General features: G+C 38.2%; 1 protein-coding gene and 1 pseudogene across 4 annotated transcripts in view; one reads left to right on the forward strand and one right to left on the reverse strand.

Moving 5' to 3' along the window:
- Positions 1-23,636, forward strand: part of LRMDA (leucine rich melanocyte differentiation associated) — a 1,103,079-nt gene that overhangs the window by 802,160 nt on the left and 277,283 nt on the right. The gene's annotated exons all lie outside the window — the stretch shown is intronic.
- On the reverse strand, positions 10,456-10,551 carry LOC120367444 (U6 spliceosomal RNA; annotated as a pseudogene).

Consider the following 23,636-nt stretch of genomic DNA (forward strand, 5'->3'; position numbering starts at 1 on the left):
AAGCTTTGATGGTAAATTATGGATATTAAGATATGTATGTACTTTGATTTGTAAGTAATGATTTTTATAAAACGTTATGATAAATTTCAAGGCTGACCTTGAAGGAGAATACTAACATAACTTTGGAAAGCCAAAAAATAAAAAAGGGTATCCGTTTCTGATCCTGAGTGGGTTTCAGATCTCGTATTTGGAGCATTTAAATTTAAGTTTGAAGAAGTAGGACTGAGGTCACATCTTTTGTCCACTGGACATTGTTTCTGATGAATAAGTACTAAAACTCCTTTGAATTTGGTTTCCCCCTTAGATAAGAATTTATTTTTTCCATACGGTCTTTTCTTTGCACCTGAAGGAGCACTGAGAGTGAAAAATAGAGGCCTGTTTCCTGCTCCTAACTGGAGCCCTCCAAGGTTGTCAAACTAGAGAAACAACTTTGTGGGATTTATGCCTGGGACCTGTCAAAGTAGAATTATCATAGCAAACCCTCTCTGCTATCAATCAAAGGGGTATTGGGGATGGCAAGGGCAGGCATTTTTCAAATTTCTTTACTGCGCATATTTAGTCTTATGCCTGGGGGAGGAAGAGCTCCTTTGAACGGTTCTTGTAGATTTCTTTTCCATCAGATGGCAGCTCACAAAACTACTTAATCTTCCCCAAAGGGCTTCTCTCATTGGCCTGCTGAGAAAAACAGCCAAGGAAGAGAGAGAGGAGGGGAAGACAGGGACAATCCAACAGCAAATCCTAGAAAATAAGGCATTGCATTCACAGGACGCACAGTCTAAGCCTGGTCACACTGATGTCATGACTTAGAAAGCACACTGTCCGTTTAAGGTTGTCTCCTGTCACTTCTTTAAGTATCGTGTGGACATTTAGCAACAGCACAAAGCTGACACTGCTATCATAGCGATGTGAGTATTCTTTTCTCCTACAGCCATTTCCCACATTTGTCAAGACAAAGGTTGAAGGTGACCGGACAAGGGAAATGGGTCACCCATTCATTCCCATCTGTCAGAGGTTTGCTTTGTCATGATAACATTCAAGGAGCATGTTTATCTATCCTGCTACTGGAGGTTAAGACAAGGGTAACAAAAAGAAGAGAAGAAACCCTGTTTGAAAAGTTTACAAATCCTGCCGTGAGGGCTGTAAACAGAGTCCAGCCGGTGGTGGAGCGTGTTAAATACTGCCACATTGATAGGGACCTGGTTCCCCAGCACTAGAAATCCACTCATGTAAACAGAGGAACTGTTGCTGTGAATCGGGTCTGTTTTGACTTAAAGTCTAAGAAACACATTGCCTTCAAAGTGAATTCTTAGGTGTCACTTCCCATAAGTTATGGCAGAAGATTACAAAGCTACTGATATAACATATTAGTTTGATGGACAGAATTATACCCCCAACGCTTCCTGCTCTCCCCAGTGACGCACACTAAGTTAGTGTGCTGTGACAGCTGCCTTGATTTACCACCAGTCCGGGAGGCCAACCGGGAGAGGGAACGTTCACATGGACGCAGGGCCTGAGACTGGCCTGGAGCCTAGTTTATAAAGCTGCCCTGTAATTCACCACAAATGTGTCACCATTAAAAGAGGAAAAAAGGATTGCAGATAATAAATACTCTTTAATTTATTAGCTAACAACAAAGAGATCAGAGCCAGTTGTGATGTGATTGTTTGACATAATATTGTCAAGAAAAAAAAGCTAAGTTGACCAGAGAGGTAAATTACACATTCAAGCAGATGCATCAACTCTTGGCTTGTCATAAGCCCAGCTAAACAAAACGCCACACAGAGGGGAGGACTGGCCAAGAGCAGAGCCATTTATCTCTGAAAGAGACATATTCAAGAGCAAGTGAAATAAGACATAGTTCTTTTGGACTTGGTCAGAGGCCAGGTTTTAACTGTTATAAATTAAATGTTTTGTGTATAGGATTTGGCAACTCTAGTTACTTTTGTCATGGTAGGGAGATGTTAGATTTTTCTGTCTGTCTTAAACTCATGGTTTGGTCAGCTGAGGGACGTGTGTCCCTACTGCTGGGTATTGGAGGATCAGCGCCTTCTGATAATTAGAGCAGATATCAGGAAGGTTTCTGTATGTGGCCTGTGATAAAATCAGTGGCTTTAGAAAAACTTGTAATCATCCTTGTTTTCTGTGATTCTTCCTCTGTAGTTGTTCAGCAACACTCACACAGGTCACCAGGGCAGGCATGCACATCGATATTAGAGTCATGGGACCTGAGGATTGGAAGAAACATTTCAGCCCGCATCCCACCCAGGACATGCAGACAGTTGTGTATGAGCTGGGCAACTTCTAGGGAGGCCAGGTATCTGCCATGTGTTATTGTAATAGAGCTCAGAGTCAACCAGTGGCTGCTGGGCTTTTATTTTAGGCTACTGCCCAGAAAAACTCTCCCATCCATTGCTTGGGAAATTGAGTTTTCAGATCTAAGTGGGTACTTTTGCTTTGTTTTGCATATTATGGGTCATTGGGTTAAGTTTATTGTAAGAACACAGATTTCTGGGTTTTCTTCAACAATCCAAAGGCAAGGATAGAGTCTGGTGGATAGGCTTAAGGAATCTCCATTCTCAGTGACATCGATTCACGGATCAACATTTTTTTTTTTTTTTTTTGGTGTAGTTAATTGATCTGCTATGAATTGAACTGCATCTCATTTATTTTATTTGTTGCAAAGCAGTATCATGAAAGATTTTTGTCAGATGTCTTATTGAAATCAATCTATTATGTTTATGGTTTTACTGAAATACCAGCTTAATAACTGTTTCTAAAAGACAGAGCCATTCAGTCCACAGCCATTGCCATCACGAGGTCAAGAGATCAAGAAGCCAGGGAGGGAGAGTGAGAAAGAAATTGATTGATTTGGCCTAGCTCATTCTAGGTAAAAAGGCACTAGCTCTTAAAAGTTGCTACTATCTTTTCAAGGTGCTCATATATCATATATTTAATATAATCTTTTACAAATTAGTGTCTTATTATTTTTAGAATCTTCCATTCTTCCTTTAGAAATTCAACAAAAATAAGAGAGTATTTGCCCAAATTTGCTTTTTCAAGTATTAGTTAACATTGTTTCCATGATTAGATATGTAAGAAACTTTTTGTTGTTGCTATTATAAAATAAGATACTATTTGGATAGGTCTAGGGACCTATGTTTCATAAGGTCTCTAGGGGCTCTTTCTTTGGTTTCTTTTTTTCTTATCAGTCTGGACTAAACATACAATTTAGTGTTGGAGAAAATAACCACAAAACAAGAGCTTAGTTTTAATCATTTTGCCTTTTCTCTCATTTGTGGTTTCTGTTTTTAAAAACTGTTTTCCAACAGTAGACTTATTTTCTTTGTTTAAACATTGTTTTCATAAGTGGCTTCTTAAAATCTGAGTTCACTAGAATGTGCCCCATACAGTTAAACGAGTTTGGCTTCTTTCACTGCTTTCCCATCCTCAAGCTTCCCCAACCTTTCTTGTTGTCAATTTTCATAGTTATATATTCAGTATTTCACTTTTAGTAGCATCCTTCCTTCTTGAATTTCATGTCCTATTGAGATCAATATCTGAGGAAATATCATTTTATGCTATACTATACTATACTATACTATACTATACTGAAATGCTATAGTATCTTAAAAATCAAATTCAATCAAGAGTAATCATATATTTATGTTCCAGAACACGCAAAGTTATCTCCACTTAGGCATGATCACTTTCTCTTAGGGGTGTCATTATCTTCCATATCACCAATCTTTTTATTTTATAAGTTTGATCATGTTGGCATTTGTTATGCTATATAATGTATATTATGTTATGTTGCTACTTTTTAAATACATACTTCTGCATAATTTTTCTGGTTTCCAAAAAGGATTTTCCCCTTTCAGATCTTCTCATCTCCCCTCTCTCTATTGGAAATACCTTTCCTTTGAACAAGGTGTACTCTTCCACTGCCACATTCTGGGCATGATTACCCGCCCCCATGAGTTTAGTTCAAGTTCATTTTATTTTAGTAAGTTACGACCAGTTTTATAGGAACAGTGTGCTTTTATCATGTCAACTCCCTGTTCAAAACCTTTCAGGGCCTCCTCTTTGCATTTGGGATACAGTCACAAATCCTTAGCCTGGCTTCTAAGGTCCACTTAACCTTGACCTCAATGTACTTTTTTAGCCTACCCTTCCAGACTTTGCCTATTTACACTCAGACTTTCAAATCAACTGATCTGCTCATAGCCAGGGACATGATTTGCTCTTTTATACATTCACCTCTTTGGGCTTTTTCCTTTTCTAGTTTTCTTAATTTAAAAAAGAGTCACCAAAAAGGTCGTTAAAATCAAATATCTTTCATTGTCTTTTTTTTTTTTTTTGGTCTATGAAGAATAAAATAATTTTATTGTGCAAAATGAACTTTTGAAGTCTAAGAAAGAATATAAAAGTTTGGGGCCAACCAAAACTAAAAGTGACTCACAATACTACCAAAGAAGGCAATCTTACAGGGTCCTTTAAGTCAACAAGGATTTACGAGAGAGTGCTTGATGATCATGTGTTGCATTTCCTCTGTAGGAAATAATACCTAGAATTTGAAAAGCATAGATTCTGAAGGATGATGTCACAGTAAGGATATTAGGAGCCCACTGTTAACCATCTCAGTCTTGGGTACCTGAAATACGCTGACATTCCTACCCATGGCTACGTCTCGCTCTTATTATTCAGTCCACAGCCATTGCCAGGATAGATAAAAAGCAAGTGTCATTTCACATCAGACCAAGCTAGGAAAATACGTCTTTCCTCAACCAAGAAGATGGAGTATGAACCAGACCACATGGCCCAGTGGATGGGAATTGATGGTGCATACAGCAGCTTTAAAGCAGCATCCAGCAAAATACATTTAAATCATTCTGAAAGAAATAAATCCTAACAATGGATACATTGTGCTGAATGAAATGAAGCTCAGGAAAGAATTGATTAGGAATTATACCAAATGGAATAAAATGTAGCAGAAAGGCACATATTGGAGAGAATAAAATATGTTTCAGTCTGAAGGGAATTGAATTTACTAAGATACAACTGACCGGCTATAAAGCAGATGAGTAAAATATGTAGTCAAGTCAAATGGACATTCACTGGGAATAGATTAATATAGATCAATGGCATGTGATCAGTTTTATTCTTCTAATTCTTTGACTCATTGTGTGTAATATCTTTAGCTCTCTCAAGAAAATCTGGGACTTTACCTGAATTCTGAAAGAGGGAACTCATCTTAAAGGGGTGTATGATTAATGGAAATTAATTGGAAATAGGTTATTGTTTGTTGGCTTGCCTTGGTCCAGAGAACCATAATAATTTTCTGGAATTAGAATAATTTTACAATAAATTGCAATAGAGTATCATAGTGAAGACTACATAAGCACCTTTTCCTCCATTGAAAAGTTAGTTCTGCCTTGTCACTGTGCTGAAACGCTTAGAGCCATCAACTATCTTCATTTCTCCTTCTAGAAAACTTGGAAATTTTAGGTCAATGTTGAAATTCCCTAGTTGGGAATTTTCTCCCACATACAGACATACTCATTAAGCACTTCCCTTGTGCTTCAGTTAGAATCCTTTGGAGAATATTTATTTGACATGTAATTCTCAACATGAACGAAGCTTATTTTCAGTGTTATTCACAGTGGCATATCAAAGGCAGGGGGGATGACAGTGGTCTGCTCCATGTATGGATTATGAGGAGATGCATTGTTTATAGAAAGTTTTAAAACAATAATAAAACCAACTAAAATTCTATGTATATTTTATTATCACCAAGTACTGGCAATTCAGACAATTAAAGTGATAAAAATACTTATCTCTGGAAAAAAGCTAAGTTCTAAGTAATTGCCAGGAATTCTGTTGTATTTTAAAATAATGCTTATTATTCTTAATATTTATTACATTTTAACACACTGGAAAGTTTATCTTTTGGCTGGGCGTGGTGGCTTATGCCTGTAATCCCAGCACTTTGGGAGGCCAAGGAGGGTGGGTCACGAGGTCAAGAGATCAAGACCATCCTGGCCAACATGATGAAACCCCATCTCTGCTTTAAAAAATAAAATAAGCTGAGCGTGGTGTCAAACACCTGTAGTCTCAGCTACTTCAGAGACTGAGACAGGAGAATCGCTTGAACCCGGAAGGCGAAGTTTGCAGTGAGCTGATATCGTACCACTGCACTCCAGCCTGCTGATGGAGTGACACTCTGTCTCAAAAAAAGTTTTTTTTAAAGACATGTTACATTCTCCATGGAGTTAATCTGGAGAACTCCTAGCTCTCCAGGAAACCTTAGCATACATGAATTTAGCTATAAGTTCACAGTGGTTTGGAATTATTAGAGATCACATCACAGCCAGTGTCTTTAAAACCTCAGTAGTATATATTTCTGCATTTGGACAATACATTTGAAATAGGCAGTCACAGAAAAATGATTGAGAGATAAAGAAGCAGGCCTTGAGTTATTTCAGTTCTGTCATTCAGTGAGACTACTCAGAGCACCTACTTGTATTTAACATTTAAAACAGCAAAATAAAATGAAGTGTACTATTTTTTCTTTAGTAAGTGCAAATTTAAGTTCATGCATGAGGAACTCTAATAGATTTGATTAATAGCTTTAAATTTACAATTTAATTTTCTTTTTAATTTTTAATTATTTCAAAATAAAAGCAAATTAAGAAAAAATAATAATTACCAATTATGTGATTATAACTGAAAAGAATTTTGTTTTGTGGAGTAAGGGGATATTAATAGTTGTCTGCTCTGGGTATCAAATATGCTAACTACATACTGGAATTTTTTTTTTTTTTTTTTTTTTTTTTTTTTTTTTTTTTTTTTTTTTTTTTTTTTTTTTTGGAGAAGTCTTGCTCTTATCACCCAGGCTGGAGTGCAATGGTGTGCTCTTGGCTCACTGCAACCTCCACCTCCCAGGTTTCAGTGATTCTCCTGCCTCAGCCTCCCAAGTACCTGGGATTACAGGTTCCTGCCACTGTACTCAGCTAATTTTTATATTTTTAGTAGAGACAGTGTTTCACTGTGTTGGCCAGGCTGGTCTCGAACTCCTGACCTCAGATGGTCTGCCTTCCTTGGCCTCCCAAAGTGCTGAGGTTGTAGGCGTGAGCTACTGTGCCTGGCCAGCACTGGGTATTTTTATTTATTTATTTATTTATTTTTGGTTATAGATGATAAAACAATTCAAATTGCTGAAAAATATGTAATTTAATACTTGATCAATTTGCTCTTATTTGACAACAAACCACCTCAAAATGTAATGGCTTAAGATAATAGTTATATATAAGGTCACGATCCTGTGGGTTGTCTGGGTGCTTCTTATCTGGACTGACTTGGTTGGGGCTGGATGGTTGCAAATGGCCTCACATTATCTGGGGCTCAGCTGAGATGGCCAGAAGAGCTTTCCATGTGATCTCTTTTTCCAGGAAGCTAGCCTGGGCATGTTACCTGGTGGGAGAAAGATTCCTCTAACTGGAGAAGGAAAACTCCATGCTCAAGTACCTTTTAGGCATTTACTGATTGGACAAAACAAGTTACATGGCCAAATCCATATAGGAGGAGTGGAAAACCGGACTCTACCTCTTGAGGGAGGAGCAGTAAGGTTACATTGCCCAGGGAAGTATATATAGAAGTAAAAGGAATTTTTGCATCCATTTTTGTGAAAAATCTACCACCTACCAATAAGGGTTGTGTTATTTCCAGGTATTCAAGTAACATTGGCAGTAATTTCCATCTTCATACTCCATCTCAGTTCTACTTTTTAAATGTAGCTCAGGTACGCTTTTTAAATTAAATGTATTTTTTTTAGTTGGCATACAAAACTTGTACATATTTATGGGATACCTAGTGATGTTTCAATATATATATATATATAATGTATTGCATGATCAGATTAGTATAATTAGCATACCCCTCATCTCAAACATTGATCATTTCTTTATGTTGGGAACATTCAATATCCTTCTTCTAGCTATTTGGAATGATATATATTATTGTTAACTGTAGTCATCCTACAATGTTTTAGAACATAAGAAATGATTCCTCTTATCCGGCTGTAATTTTTCATTCTTTAACAAATCTCTCCCTAACCCTCTCTTCGCTCTACCCTTCTCAGCCTCTAGTATCATCTCTTCCACTTTTCATTCTATGAGATTATCTTTTTTTAGCTTCTACAATATGAGTGAGAACATGTGGTGTTTAGTTAGCTCTGTTCCCGACTTATTTCACTTAACATAATATCCTCCAGTTTTATCCATGTTGCCACGAATGACAAGATTTATTTTTATGGCTGAGTGATATTCCATTGTGGGTGTATATACTACATTTTCTTTATCTACTCACCTGTTGTTGGGATACCTAGGTTCAGTCCATATCTTGACTATTGTGAATAGTGCTGCAGTAAACATGGGGGTGCCAATGTCTTTTTGATATAATTTCCTTTCCTTTATATAAATTCTTAGTGGAAGGATTTTTGGATCATATGGTAGTTTTATTTGTAGTTTTTTAAAGAATCTTGATACCGTTCTCCATAGTGGCTATACTAGTTTACATTTCCACCAGTAGTGTAGTTCCCTTTTTTTTCTGTCCTCACCAACATTTGCTATTTTTTGTCTTTTTGATAGTGGCCATCTAACTGGGGTGAGATGATTTCTCGTTGGTGTTTTGATTTACATTTCCTTGATGATTAGTGATATTGGCTATTTGAAAACTATATTTCTTGGCCATTTGTACATCTACTTTTGAGCAATGTCTGTTCAGATTATTTGCCCATTTTCATTCTTAATTTTTCCTTCACTCATTGGTTGTTTAGGAGCATGTTGCTTAATTTCCATGTATTTGTATGGTTTCCAGCATTCCTTTTGTTATTGACTTCTAGTTTTATCCTATTGTGGTCTGAGAAGATACTTGATATAATTTTGATTTATCAAAAATGGTTGAGACTTGTTTTGTGGCATAACATGTGGTCTGTCCTGGAAAGTGTTGCATCTGCTGATAAGAATGTGTATTCTGTAGCTGTTGGGTGAAATGTTACATACATGTCTGTTAATTCCATTTGGTCTCTGGTGCAGTTTAATTCCAACATTTCTTTGTTGATTTTCTGTCTAGATTATCTGTTCAATGCTGAGAGTAAGGTGTTGAAGTCCCCAACTATTATTGTATTGGGGTCTATATCTCCTTTTAGATCAAATAATATTTGTTTTATATATCTTAGTGCTCTGGTGTTGGGTGCATATACATTTTTAATTCTTAAATTCTCTTGCTGAATTGATTCCTTTGTTATATAATATCCTTCTTTGTCTCTTTTTAGAGATTTTGACTTGAAGTCTATTTTGTCTGATATAAGTGTAGATGCTTGTATGCTTGCTTTTGCTTTCTGCTTGTGTGGGATATCTTTTTACCTTCCTTCAGTTTAAGTCTGTATGTATCTTTACATGTGAGGTAAGTTTCTTGTCTATAGCATATAATTGGATCTTTTTAAAAAATATTCATTCATCCTACGTGTTTTTAATTGGAGAATTTAATCGATTTTTATTCAAGGCTGTTATAGATAGGTGAGGACTTTTGTCATTTTATTCATTTTTTCCTGATTGTTTGGTATATCTTGTGTTCTTTATTCCTCTCTTACCATTTAATTTTGCACTTGGATGTTCTCTGTAGTGACAGGTTTCTCGTCTTCTTTTGTGTATTGGCTTGCTTCTTTTCCCTTTCTTCCTTGTGTATTGTCTCTACCAGTGAGTATTTTAGTCATTTTTTGCATGTTTTCATTATGGTGATTATCATTTTCCAGAAGTAAGGCTTCCTTGAGCATTTCTTGTAAGGCCAATCTAGTAGTGATGAATCCACTTAGTTTTGGCTTGTCTGAAAAATAATTTATTTCTCCTTAATTTCTAAAGGATAGCTTTGCTAGGTATTATAGTCTTGGCTGGCAGATTTTTTTTTTTTTCCTTTACATTTTTATTTTATTGCATTTTATGTTTTGGGGTGCATGTGAAGAACATGCAAGATTGTTGCATAGGTACACACATGGCAGTGTGATTTTGCTGCCTTCGTCCCTTTCACCTATATCTGAGATTTCTCCCCATGCTCTCTCTCCCCACTTTTTTTTTTTTTTTAGTGCTTTGACTATGTCATCCTATTGTCTCTTGGCCTATAAGGTTTCTGCTAAGAAACCCATTGTTAATGTAATGAGGGTTCACTTATATGTGACTTGAGCTTTCCTCTTGCTGTTTTTAGGATTCAGTCTTCATCTTTGAGTTTTGACAATTTGAGTATAATGTGCCTCTAAGAGAACCTTTTTGGGATGACTCTATTTGGAGTTCTTTTCCTGAATCTGAATCAGTCTATCTTTCTTTGAAGTCTATCTTTCAAGACTTGGAAAGTTTTTAGCTATTACTTCATTATGTATGTTTTCTGCACCCTTGTTCTTCTCTTAAAAATATGAACTACACAAATTCATATGCCATCCTTGTGTAGGGGCATGCTAATCTCTGTATCATTATAATTTCAGTATATGTACCACTAAAATGATTTTTTTAAGATGAAGTCTTGCTCTGTCACCAGGCTGGAGTGCAGCAGCACAATCTTGGCTCATTGCAACCTCTGCCTCCTGGGTTCAAGCGATTCTCCTGCCTCAGCCTCCTGAGTAGCTGGGATTACAGGCACACACCACCATACCTGGCTAATTTTTGTATTTTTAGTGGAGATGGAATTTCACCATGTTGGCCAGGATGGTCTTGATATTTTTACTAGAGATGGAGTTTCCCCATATTGGCCAGGATGGTCTCGACCTTCTGATCTGCCTGTCTTGGCTTCCCAAAGTGCTGAGATTACAGGCTTGAGTCACTACACCCAGCCTGAAATGAGCATTTTTAAGAAGTAAATTTTGATTGGATGACCAACATCAGCAAATGGATTACTTCTTGCCAGCTTAGCAACCCCACTGGAAAGAGTGCTCTTTCCAATAGTTCAAGACAAAATTTCAAGACTGACTTGTATTGGCTGGATTGGCTTACATTTCAATCTTTGATCTAATCACCTGGATCAGGCTAACACCTTGTACCAAGAACTGGGCTTAGATCCATCAGAATCATATGAAATGAAAGGTGGGAAGCCCTGGCTCTGAAAAAAAAAAAAAAAAAACCCAAAAACAAAAAGACTCACTGGTTGTTACAAAATGAAAAGCGAATTAATGTTAATGCTGGGCATGCAAAAATAAGAGTCTTTGACGATACTCTTGTGCTTAGGTCATAGTATCAAGGAAATAATTAGGTTTAGGCTTTTCTGCTTAGGTTTATTGTTACTTAAACTCACTTCTTATAAGCCTTGAAAAGCAATAAACATAACTTCAGTAATGAGTCTGCAAGCTGAACTTTAAATAATTGCTTTATATGTATTTTGAAAGTCATATATATGTACAAACATTTTTATACACATACTTATAAAGGTAGATAACATTTCTGCAGGATGAACCCATCATGTCAACTCACTGATGTGCCACATGTGCACAATAGGTGGAATATGACTAAAAAACAAATTTAGGGTGACACTTGAGCCATCTTGATAGTTTTATGGAGTTGTTGGAGAAGGAAGAATATTAGGAACAAAATTGTTGGCAAATAACATTAGAAAACAAACCTCATGTAATTCCAGCTACTTGAGAGGCTGAGGTGTGAAGATTGCTTGAGGTTAGGAATTCAAGGCCACCCTGGGCAACATAGCAAGACTCCATCTCTAAAAAAAATAAAAAACGAATTAGTCAGATATGGTGGTATGCACTGGTAGTCCCAGGAACCCAGGAGGCAGAGGTGGAGTATCACTTGAACTCAGGAGTTGAAGCTTTATGCATGCCACTGTACTTCAGCCTGGACAACAATGTGAGACTCCATTTCTTAAAGAAAACCAAACCCTTTCACATGCCTATAGCTTGGAGTCAGGAATCACCCGGGTTCCCAGTGATTGAAATCTTTACCACCAGTATTCACTCATGCTAGCTTCGTGCTCCCAGCCTGCTCCCCTCATGCACCCAGCTTCTCACTGACATGCTTTATTTTCTGAACGATTCTTAGTGAAAAGAACAAAGTAGGGTGATGGGAAGGACAGTTGCTTGGCATTCAGGTTTAGGTTCTGGCTCTAGCACTGTGTGATGTTTATAAGTCTTTTCCCATTTCTGGGTCTCAGCTTCATCTTCTGTCAAGTGAAAGATCAGGGTAACTGATCTCAAATAACTCTCTGGCATATATATGTTTGGCACCTACATCTTTTCTGATGGGTCTTGGGTTATTCAATGTCTTTCCTCTGTAACTTACTTAGCCCTAGTCTTGGGAAATGGGCATTAACGTCTTCTGTGCAGATTCTTTCCCAAGCTTTCAAATCCATGGCCTTTAGTTTTGAGATTCTCCTGGCTCCTGTTTCTTCCCCCAGAGTAAACTCTCTTGACAAATCCATGCTTTCCAGCAAGCTTACCAGGGGAAGTCATGCTGGCCAGGGTGACTTTTGAGACTGTTGCCACAGCTGGCTCTGGTCTGTGCCTGATTGCTGCTGGCACACTACTGTTGCCAGACATTTGCCCTTTCTTATGCCCTTGCTAACCATTTTCTCTACAGAATATACGTGGTATGTGCCCTAACAAATTTTTCCTCATAATGAAATACAATCATCTTCATATAACTTAGCAACGTTGTTAACATTAGCATTTTGGGGAAAGTCTTCTTTATAGTTGTTTATAAACTCATTTTCAAATTGAAAAAAAATTCAAATGGTAACTTTAGAGAAGGGTGCTTTCCAAACATCAAATGATTGATATTTACTTTGGAAGGTACTTCTTGGATTACCTTTTCCTCTCTAGAAAGTTGATTCCAAGGTACACTTGTTTCTGATGAAGTGTTTCACTGTACTTTATTATAATCTGGGACCACAAAAGAAACTTCCAATAAACTTAAAAAAGTCATTGATTTATCTCATTCTCTCTCTCTTATGCTTTTGCAAATTTTTTAGCAGTTTATAGCAGTATGAAATTCAAAGAAAAATCAAGAAAGAAAAAAACTCTTCAGTTTGAAAAATGGACTTGATGTGTTTTTTGAACCTGGTGATGATTCTACTGAGGCATTGTTTCCAGGTTTGCATGATGGTTTCTTTTTTGTCTTTTAGCCAGCAATAAGATATTCTTTCATAGCACATTGCTCAAGCTTCTACATAACTTGTATTACATATTCACAATGTTTTGTCCCATTGGACTATAAGCCTAGGCAGGGATGGCAGCATATTAATTCCTGGATCCCTATCATCTTGCTTAATGCTTGCTATGTAGAAAGTGCTCATAGGCCCCAGTAGAAGAATACTATGTAGTAGCAAGAATAATATGTAGGGGTAAGCAGAATAATATATAGGGGTAAGATGTTAAACATGCATAAATATTGAAACAAATAAATCGATTTTGGTGATAGGTGACCCTGAGAGGGATAAACTGTAACTCAGAGGCCCCGCTATGTCATAGTGACAAAACCTCTGTCAACTCTGATGTCTTCTGCTACAGGTTAAAAAAGAATGCAAAGCGCCATTCAACCACCTCAAACTCTGCCTCCATAATAATGATGGATTTGCTGTCATCATAACTCATTTGTAGGTAATCTTGCAAGAGCTGAAGTTTGGAACTACTGCCATTTGGAAGAGTTTCATTCACTCTAAGGGAAAGCTGAGAATCTGATTCATTTACTTTTTGTTCTCCCTTTTAGCAGTAATACGTTCATTTACCTTTAATGCTGAAAGCAAGCAGGTTGAGGCCAGGCATGGTGGCTCATGCCTGTAATCCCAACGCTTTGGGAGGCCGAGACTGGCAGATTACTTGAGGCCAGGAGTTCAAGACCAGCCTGGCAAACATTGCGAAATGCCATCTCTACCAAAAATTTGCCAGGTGTGGTGGTACATGCCTATAGTCCCAGCTACTTGGGGAAGGCTGAGGCATGAGAATTGCTTGAATCCAGGAGGCAGAGGTTGCATTGAACTGAGATTGTACCACTACACTTCAACCTGGGTGACAGAGCAAGACTCTGCCTCAAAAAAAAAAAAAAAAAAAAAAAAGAAAAAGAAAAAGAAAAAAGGAAGCAGATTGAAATTTGTTTTCCATTTGCAAGTGGCATAATCATTTTAGTTGGAGGTGTGTCCATTGCAAGTATTTCGGTTAGCTTGGCTGCTTCGCATGCTGTTTGCCCAGATGGCAATTCAGCACTTCAGATTTTGCTCTCTTAAATTCCAGCTTTATCCCATAGGAGAGGTACAGATTTCTATTTCTTATCTTTGGTCTGTTTTAATTTTTTGGGAGAGGAGTCCTGAGTACTAAAGAGAAAGGTATACATGGAGAAATTTAAAACACATTTTCAGGCACCTTTGTGAAAGAAAAGTTTAATGGGATATTATAGTACTATGGGAAATGGAGAGAGATAAGAATCATGCCCCATGCTTAACCTTTTGGACTCATCTATACCAATTTCTTTGTGAAGTTTAGTAAATTAAATAAGCTTTCCTTAGCCTGGAACTGTCTGTGATAGTGTGACCTTTCATTGTGGTATCACAGACAGACATTCAGTGTTCAAGACAGGGGACTGACACCGTTCAAAAGTGAAGGAACCTGTGGCAATTTTAAACATTCCAACCATATTAATTCCAGTGACAGTTATCCTCGAAGTCATTTGAAATGAATTCTCCCTCTTCAACTTTTGAAACTTATATTTAATCCCCATGACTTCTGGGACCTGCAGAGGGGCACTCTGTGACTGTGTCAAGCAGGAGGCCAAAGCAAGAAATTGTTGATCCAGTCCAATTTATGTCTTTCCTCATCTTTTAGCTTTCCTCTGTACCTTATTCATGTTTCTAAGGAGACACCTTACATTTCTAAAAGAAAGGTTGAATCACGGTTTGGAGTTCTTTCTTTGAGGGCAATGTTTTTATTATTGCTCTTCCACCCAGGCTGAAAGTTGAGTGTCATCTGTCAAGCCTCAGCAGCTAGACACTTTGCAGTCAATACTGGGCTCAGTGGTTCTCATCAAGCACTATTGAACCCTGGTTAATAGAGTCATTTCTTTTCATGTGCTCAAACTCAATGCAGCCGACTTCGGCTTTCTCTGTCCTGGGAGCACACAGGGACCTGTGTCCTTCTCCAATGGTGGGACCATTCTCAGGAAGTACTCCTCAATTTCCACATGGTCAAGAAGTATTGGATGTCTGTAACAAGCACAAGGAAGGCTTGGTATGGCGCCCAGTGTTTATACTTAAGAGAGGGCTGGGGAAATGGTCACAGAAGACCCATCAGGCCCTTATGGGCTGAGTCCCAAGGTGACTGTACATTGGTTACTGTTGAGGAAGAGTCAGATTTTCAACTTTCCATGTGTGTTGGTTTGATGTTATTGCTAGTCATCTGCAAGTTAGAAATGATCTTATTAGGTCATGCCTAAGAAACTAATTTACAAACCAAAAGACGAACATGTTATTCCATTTGAGTGAGGGATGGTGTTCACAAAGCTACCTGACTGTTCGCATTTGCATAGAGATCTCCTTCCCTGGTATTAGGCTAACTGGCAAAGTAAATTAATCATCTGCAAGATTTCTAAGTGAGAATGAATGATGGCATAGCTGTTCAGGTTACAAGTCAGATCAGCCTGGCGGTCACCCTTAATCCCTACATGATCTCAGGCCAGTAAGATCTTAGGCAAATCAAGGCTCTTTAAGCCTTAACTGATCTAGGCAATGAGATACTAAGAGTACTTACCTCACAGAGTTGTTGAGAGGATTAACCAGGATAATAAGAGGATGTATGAAAATGCCTGGCACATAATAAGTACTCAATAAATATTCACACTGGTATTAGTTGTATAATGATAATCATCATTTTTTTTTTGTAATAAAGGTAATTGGATATGTTTCTAGGCCATTTCATCCTATAATGATAGAATCTGGAGGCTTACACCTGCTCCTCCATAGAATACTCCTTTGCAAGGACAGGATTGCCTGTCAGTGCTAGAGGAAGACTCAAAATTTCTTGTTTACCGACTCTTTCTCTAGATCCTGCATTGCTTTGTTTGAGTTTACGAATATGTATTTAATTACTATTTATATAACATTTGCTATATGCAGTAATATTGTGCTCTTTATCATATTATCTAATTTAGTTCTCAACAATACCTGTTTGAGGAGACAGTCATTATCTCCATTATTCAGAATAGGAAACCAAGGTACAGGAAAGTAAGACATCAAGGAGGTGGAGCAGCTGGGGCTTTGGCTTAGGTCTGGCTACTAAATTCTGTGTCTATGACATTAAGCTATCCTGCCTCTTTATTTATAACTCAGTATATTAGACCTTGAATTAACTATATTATTACTAATTTTATATTTGTTACAAAGTGGAATTTTTTATGAGTTTTGAGAAATGCCCTGGTATATTTACTTAATTGAATGGATTACAATTTGAAACTTTATTTCAACATTTCACAGGTTAGAACTTAAAAACTAGACTTGTAGCAGGAAATGAGTTTGTTTTGATTCCGGAGAACATTCGATCTCTGGGTGATGATCCAATTAATGCAGGCTGGAATTTCCCAGATAGTTCTTATGGGACAGTGATACAGGAAGGACACATCATCAATAGTGCTGATAAATTCAAATTGTAACTAACCTTGCTTAGATAGACCCAAGATAGTCATGCCTCCTTCTATAGAGACTCTTTGGGGCGTGATAGACTGGTTACCATGATAAAGAATGGCATTCCCATAGTCGAGGTAAATTTCCACAGGTCATGGTGTGCAACTTCCTTTCTCAGCAAGAATTTTCTTAACTTCATGCACATAGTATATATATATTTTTATACAGCTATTTTTAGGTATAATTCATATAGCATCATATTTGCCAATTTAAATTATATGATTTTTTGCCATATTACACTTTAACTTTTAAAATTGTGGTAAAAATGTACCACTTAAACTATTTTAAGCATATGAGTCAGTGGTATTAATGATATTTACGGTATTGTGCAACCATCACAACTTTATTTACAAGCCCTTTTTTAATCACTCCAGTAGAAGCGCTATAATTATTAAGCAGTAACTCCCTTTTTCTCTACTCTCCAGCCCTGCTAGCCTCTATTCTATTTCTGCCTCTATGATTTGCTAAGTGGAATGATGCATTATCTGTCATTTTATGTCTAGCTTATAGACACAAACCTTGAAAACAAGGTTTATCCATGTGGAAGCATGTATCAGAAATGCATTCCTTTTGATGGCCAAATAATATTCCATTGTAAACATAGTATTCTTGAATGAAGCTGTCAATCTTGTGAGTAAAATAACCAGTTTTGTGTGAAATGTCTCATTTGACACAACAAACTTGGAAAACATGTTGAGGATATTTCTAGTATGGTACCCAATCTATAGACTCCTGTGTTATTATTTACTCATTGTTTTTCTTGATATCAGTTCATTTTTAAAATGTCTTAAATACTTACCTCATTTTGTCCCAATTAATGTTCATGAAGGCCATAGGCTGACATAATATTGCATATTGCTAGTAAAATGATTTACATGTATTCTGTGTACTTCCTAAAATGTATCTTCTACCTCAGCCTCAAATAGGCTGTAATTCCCACTTCTCTGATTCCCAAACTTTAGAGGTGGGCTTTGTGTCAGTACATACTAGAGTGCCAAATTCCCTGTGGAACAGAAATGAAGAGGAGAGGAATTCTAAAAAATATAACCTGGTGTGAAGGCCAAGGTTAACCCTGACCCAAACCCCAATCCTGGGATCAGTGAGAAGGTTCAGGTCTGGGCCAAACTGCTTCTAATCAGCTGTGTGACCTTGACGCAGTCCTCTGTGCCTTAGTTTCCTCACTGTCTTAAGCAGGTTGAAATACATTGTCTCCTCCCATTCCTCCTTCCTGGGTGTCCTGCTTCTTTCCCACGTTCAGGAATGACAGGGCTAGTGTGTGCTTCTGTGCTTGCCCTCCATGGGGCTGTACTGGAGGGATTTCCATTTCTTTGGCTTTGTGATATTGACACTCCTCCCATTTCACTTCCCTCACCCCTATTATGTTAGATCAAACTCGATCTGATGTAACTCTTAATGATTTCCTTTCTGAGGAGGGCATTAGGAGAGCCTGCATCAAGGACATCACTTACCTTCATTTAGAACCGTGGGCATCTGCACTATGTCCATTTCTTGCAGCAATAAAATGACAGTAAATCAGAAAAAATGCCATGCCCCTCAGAACCTTGAGAATGAGCTCTGGAGCATTCTGCTTACAGAGATGTAGGCTTGTCAGTGAGTAAATCAACTCTGTCCTTACGCCCCCATTGCATCAGGGAAATCTCTGACTTTGTGGGATGGGTTTGACGTGTCAGTCAATCTCTCTCTACCCGCATTTGAGGTTGAGAGTGTATCTCTCCCTTGTTTTCTCCCAGCATGTTTAGTGAGCTTATTGGCCCCCTAGGTTTTATTGCCAGCCACAGCTTAGTCCTTGTCAGAGAGATTATTATATGAACCCTGGGTGACTTCTGACTGCAGAAGGGCCCTGGATTTACATTTTTGCATTCCAAAGTCAGTAATATAAATGACTAATGGAATACTGGGCCACCGAATATTTATATATCTATTTTGAAATTTACATTTCTCCCTTTCTTAAGACGGGGTTTGCTGCTCCCAGGTCTTAGTTGATGGGCCAGTAGCATCCGTGGTGACATAAAGCAATCATCCAGGGAGAGTGCTTCCCAGCCCCAGTGGCACACGGTGATGTGCTGCAGGTTATTATGCCAGCAATTCAGCAGTAATCGAACCCCCCATCTCCCTGGCCATCTCCCCGCTTCCCTTTTATGATGTCCAATAAATTTTACATGCTCCAATTTGCCTCATCCACCAACCTAATACTGTTTGAATTAAGAATCTCTTCCGTAGCTTTCAACAATGGAAACTTTGCTTTCTCCAAAATTACTTATAAAGGCCACTCATAACTGTGCCAGAAAGGAGGCTAGACTGTGCAGGTGGAGACAGTGCACAGTGGGCTGGGCCATATAGAAGACAGGTTTGCCCGGTTGTTGAACTTGCTGACCACGTGATATATTGAGATGGAAGAGGCTGTCTATAGATACACACTAAGTTGTTTTGAATGAAAAGATTGTATTAAATTAGGAATTTCTTTTAAAAGTGGAAGATACATTTGAAAGTTCCCTAGTACCTGATACTTTTCATGATATATAGTACAAATTAATAATAGCAGTAACAATAATAGCAGTACTACTTAAGTATTTACTACTAGCTGAATTATTCTAAGCCATTTGCATGCATTTTAAAATTCTAACAGCCCCATGAGATTGAACCTTTTTGTAAACCTGCTTATAAAGGTGGAAATAGGTTCAGAGAGGTTAAGTTCCTCAAGATTACATAGCTAGTAATCATAGTAATCAACAGGGGTAGGACTAGATGTCGTATTGTCTGATACTCATTTTTAACATTACCTAATACCAACATGTGGTGTAGCCAGGAAGCAGAGATGTTGAGATGAATGTTAGCAAATTTCTCATTCACTCAAGCCACTCACCACTCCCTTTTCTGTTCCCTGTCAGTATTTACAAAGCATCTACTCTGTGCATTCCCTGTTCTGAACACCGGGTATCAATACAGCAGTGAAGATGTCCTGCAGTCCCTACTGTTGTGTAGTTAATATTTTAATAAGTGTAGGCAGACAATAGACAGGTAAAGAAATAAACCGCATACTTTCTAATATTGACTGGTGCCTCAGAGAAAATGCAAGAGAGCAATGCAGTGGAAAATGTCCAGTTGGGGAGGGTGGCAGCAAAGGCTTTCTGAAGGCAGGGCATTTGAGCTGAGACCTAAATGATGAAGATAGGCTGGGAGTTAGTATATAGAGCGTAGGGTTCAGCTAGAGGAAAGGCAGTTGTAAAGACCCAAGTCAGGAATCAGTGTCTTGTGTTGGAAAGCCAGGATAAAGACCAGAGTGGCTGAAGCATTATTAGCTGTGGAGAGCAGATTATGAAGTCAGGAGGTTGGCAGACCTCAGGGTGTGAGAGCAGGGCAGGGAGTGGGGATACTATGGTGTTTTCAGTTCTTTCAATCAATATTTTACTGCCTGCAGCCCATTTTCTTTTACAGCCTGTCTTCTTTTCCTTCTGCTTTGACTCGAGTCTTACCTCATAATGGGTATCTTAATCCTGTCTGTGATGCAACTCAGTGCTTCATGCTGGGCACCTTGCTTTGTTTCAGCTCGGGGCAGCATTAAAAAAGAACAGAGGAAATCTCCAGCCGAGAGGGGCTCAGGAAGGAGTGCAGGTTGCAATCCGAGAGCTCTAATTAAATCAATGCCATGCACATCCTGTCCACAAAGCTGGGGGCAATTGCATGCTCTTTACTGATGCCATGATATACACTTAAGAGCTGTGTGACTTCACAGAAGCAATTAAATTGTCCCGTTTAATCAGTGGTAAGGCCACCATCAATAACAATTATTATTTTTATTGATTTGATAAGTGCACAGTTGAAGTAATCACAGAGAATAACTATCTCTTTCCCCCTGTCCTTTGCCTAAATGCTAAACCCTAGGCTACCCAGGCCAAATCTATAGTGACCTCTTGAACAATTTTACAACAGATCCATATGTAATCAAGAATTCCTACCTTGGCCAGGTGTAATAGCTCATTCCTGTAATTCCAGCAATTTGGGAGTCCAAGGTGGGTGAATTGTATGAACTCAGGAGTTCGAGACCAGCCTGAGCAACTTGGCGAAACCCCATTTCTACAAAAAATACAAAAATTAGCTGGACGTGGTGGCATGTGCCTGTAATCCCAGCTACTTGGGAGGGTAAGGTGGGAAGATCTCTTGAGCCCAGAAGGTGGAGGTTGCAGTGAGCCAACATCAATGCCACTGCACTCCAGCCTGGGCAGCAGAGTGAGACCCTGTCTTGGAAAAAAAAAATAATAATTTCTACCTTATAAAATTTCCATGCTAAAAAAATAAATAATCCACGCTCTTTCATTGAAACAGAACTTTTGAACTTTCCAGTCCTTTGCTTGGTAATAAAGAAATGCTCCCTATGGTAAATAATTAAATCTGCATTTTATCTTTCAGCCTTACCTGTCTTCTTTTATTGTTTTCCTATAGCTCAGTCTGTGATCTCATTTTGGCCAGAAATGTAGATTCAGTGACAGAAAACAGGCCTGGCTGGACGTTGCCTAGTTGTGGATATATACATAATTATATGGATGTTACAGAACCCAAAGGACGATCTAAGTGGCATTATCAGAATCTGCTTTTACCCTGAGACTTTTATTATCTTTCTCCATCTCACTTACATTTTGGCATCTTTACATATGTAGTTCCGAAGGTCTGAAATTACTTCCCCTCACCTTCTTGCTAATTAATTCCATATATTTGTGACCAAGGGAGAGAAGCAGACTCAAAGTATACCAAAATTGGATTCTAGCCTTGGGGAATGAAAGAGTGAACCTTGATTCAGGGAGAAAAAGGGGTCCTGACTTACATTTGCAGTCACCCAGTAGGAAAAGCTAAAATGTGTATGGGTTCTATCCCTCTCCACTATCCCGCTAAGAGAGATCTGTGAAGGAAGAGGGAGGGATTGTTGGTCTTCCATAGTACTTCTCCCAGAGGATAGCATGTTGTCATTCCCACTTGACTTCATTAAAGGTAAAAGTCTCAGAAATGCTGAATGACTATAACAGAGATGCCCCCATCTCACCATCTACCTTGGATTTTTGGCCAGGTTGGCTTATCTGAGGGAATAGGGTTATAATCTGTCTACTGACACATGGACACATTGGTTAACTACATTTAAATCCTCCTCAGTGGACTTGGTGCCACATGGGACTTGTATGGGGCATTGGTCTCACAGTTCTCATTCTAGAGTACTTTGTTTCCAGATAGTTCTATACCTTTTCAATAGAACCTCAGATCCATGGTCTATGAGGAGAAACAGTGACCCAGGTTGTGTCAGATGTTTTTATATGTACCATGAAGAACTGCTTCTGATATCAGAAAGGCTTGGGAAATGCTGTAAATTCAGTTTACCTCTTAGGCATTAAAAAGAACATTAGCTTATGCTAATGTTTCAGCATTTTCCAAACAGACTCAGTCAAGGAACCCTTTGTCAGCACAAGCCTATTCCCCAGAATATATGTTGGAAAAGCTGGTCTGGAGACCGGTGTTAGTCTGTTCTCACACTGCTATAAAGATACTACCTGAGACTGGGTAATTCATAAAGAAAGGAGGTTTAATTGACTCACAGTTCCACATGGCTGGGGAGGCTTCAGGAAACTTATAATTATGGTGAAGGCAAAGGAGAAGCAAGGCACAACTTACATGGCAGGGAGAGAGAGAGTGAGAAAGCAAAGGGGGAATTGCCCAAAACTTTTAAGACCATCAGCTCTCCTGAGAACTCACTCACTATCAAGAGAACAGCATCTGGGAAACTGTCCCATGATCCAGTCACCTCCCACTGGGTCCCTCCTTCAACATGTGAGGATTACAATTCAAGATGAGATTTAGGTGGGGACACAGAACCAAACCATATAAAGGACTAGCCTTTTTTTTTTTTTTTTCTGTAGGTAGGCTTGCCTATATACCTATACATGGGGTGAGCAGAATTTTTAGTGAGGAATTCCATGACAGTGCTACATAGCTTGTATATTAGATAGCCCTGTTCCCAAATGTAAATATTTCCATGTGTATCCCTTCTAGACCAAAACTTCCGTATCTGGCTTCATGGAAAAGAGGTAATCTTTTGGGCTAGAATGTACCATTGGATCTAAGAACTGTGCATCCTCGAATTCTTTTTGTTAAATTTTGTGTAAATATTTAGGGTACTTATACCTTAACAACCAATGGCTTTAAAGTTTAAAAACTGATAATTAACTGTCTTTGATGCTTACTAATATCACATTATAGATGCTAAGGACACTTTGTAACCATCAGTCACAAATGACTTCATTTAGAGTTTGTTAAAAGCATGTTGCCTTTATTACTATTTTTAAATACTATGATATCTAATCTGTTCATTGCTTGTGTGTAACTTTCCTAAACTTTGCCACATCTCTATATAACTTGTACTGTTACGTACCCAATATGTATGACAAGGCTCTCTGATGGCACCCTTCAAAGAAATACAAGTATGGGCATAAAGTAATGGTACCTAAATTCTTCCCAGAAATATTCTGAAATGGGAGATAGGGTTGAGTGACATGTAGTTCCCTCTCCAGAAGCAGGGAGGTAGAGGCAGGCTCCCATGTCCTCCAATATGTTCCCCATCCAGTATCTCTGGATCAGGTGAATGAAAAGGGCATTAACTAATGAGGATATTACAGGATGAGGTCAAATGATCCATGTAGAGTTCATACCAGAGTACCAGCCATATGGGAAACATCCAAGTACCTCTATCGTTGTCATGGTTTTTATTGTCTTCAGATATCTTTATTTTCTTTTATGGATTTTTATAAACTACCTTTTTCAGACAGAACAATATGTACATTTTTTAGACAAAGCAGAATATACATTTCTAAACATTAAAAGATATTTGAAGGTATTTGTCATCATTTGGTATCCCGACTGAC

The sequence above is a fragment of the Saimiri boliviensis genome, chromosome 12 (assembly GCF_048565385.1).
Source record: "Saimiri boliviensis isolate mSaiBol1 chromosome 12, mSaiBol1.pri, whole genome shotgun sequence".
In the NCBI taxonomy this organism is placed as follows: domain Eukaryota; kingdom Metazoa; phylum Chordata; class Mammalia; order Primates; family Cebidae; genus Saimiri; species Saimiri boliviensis.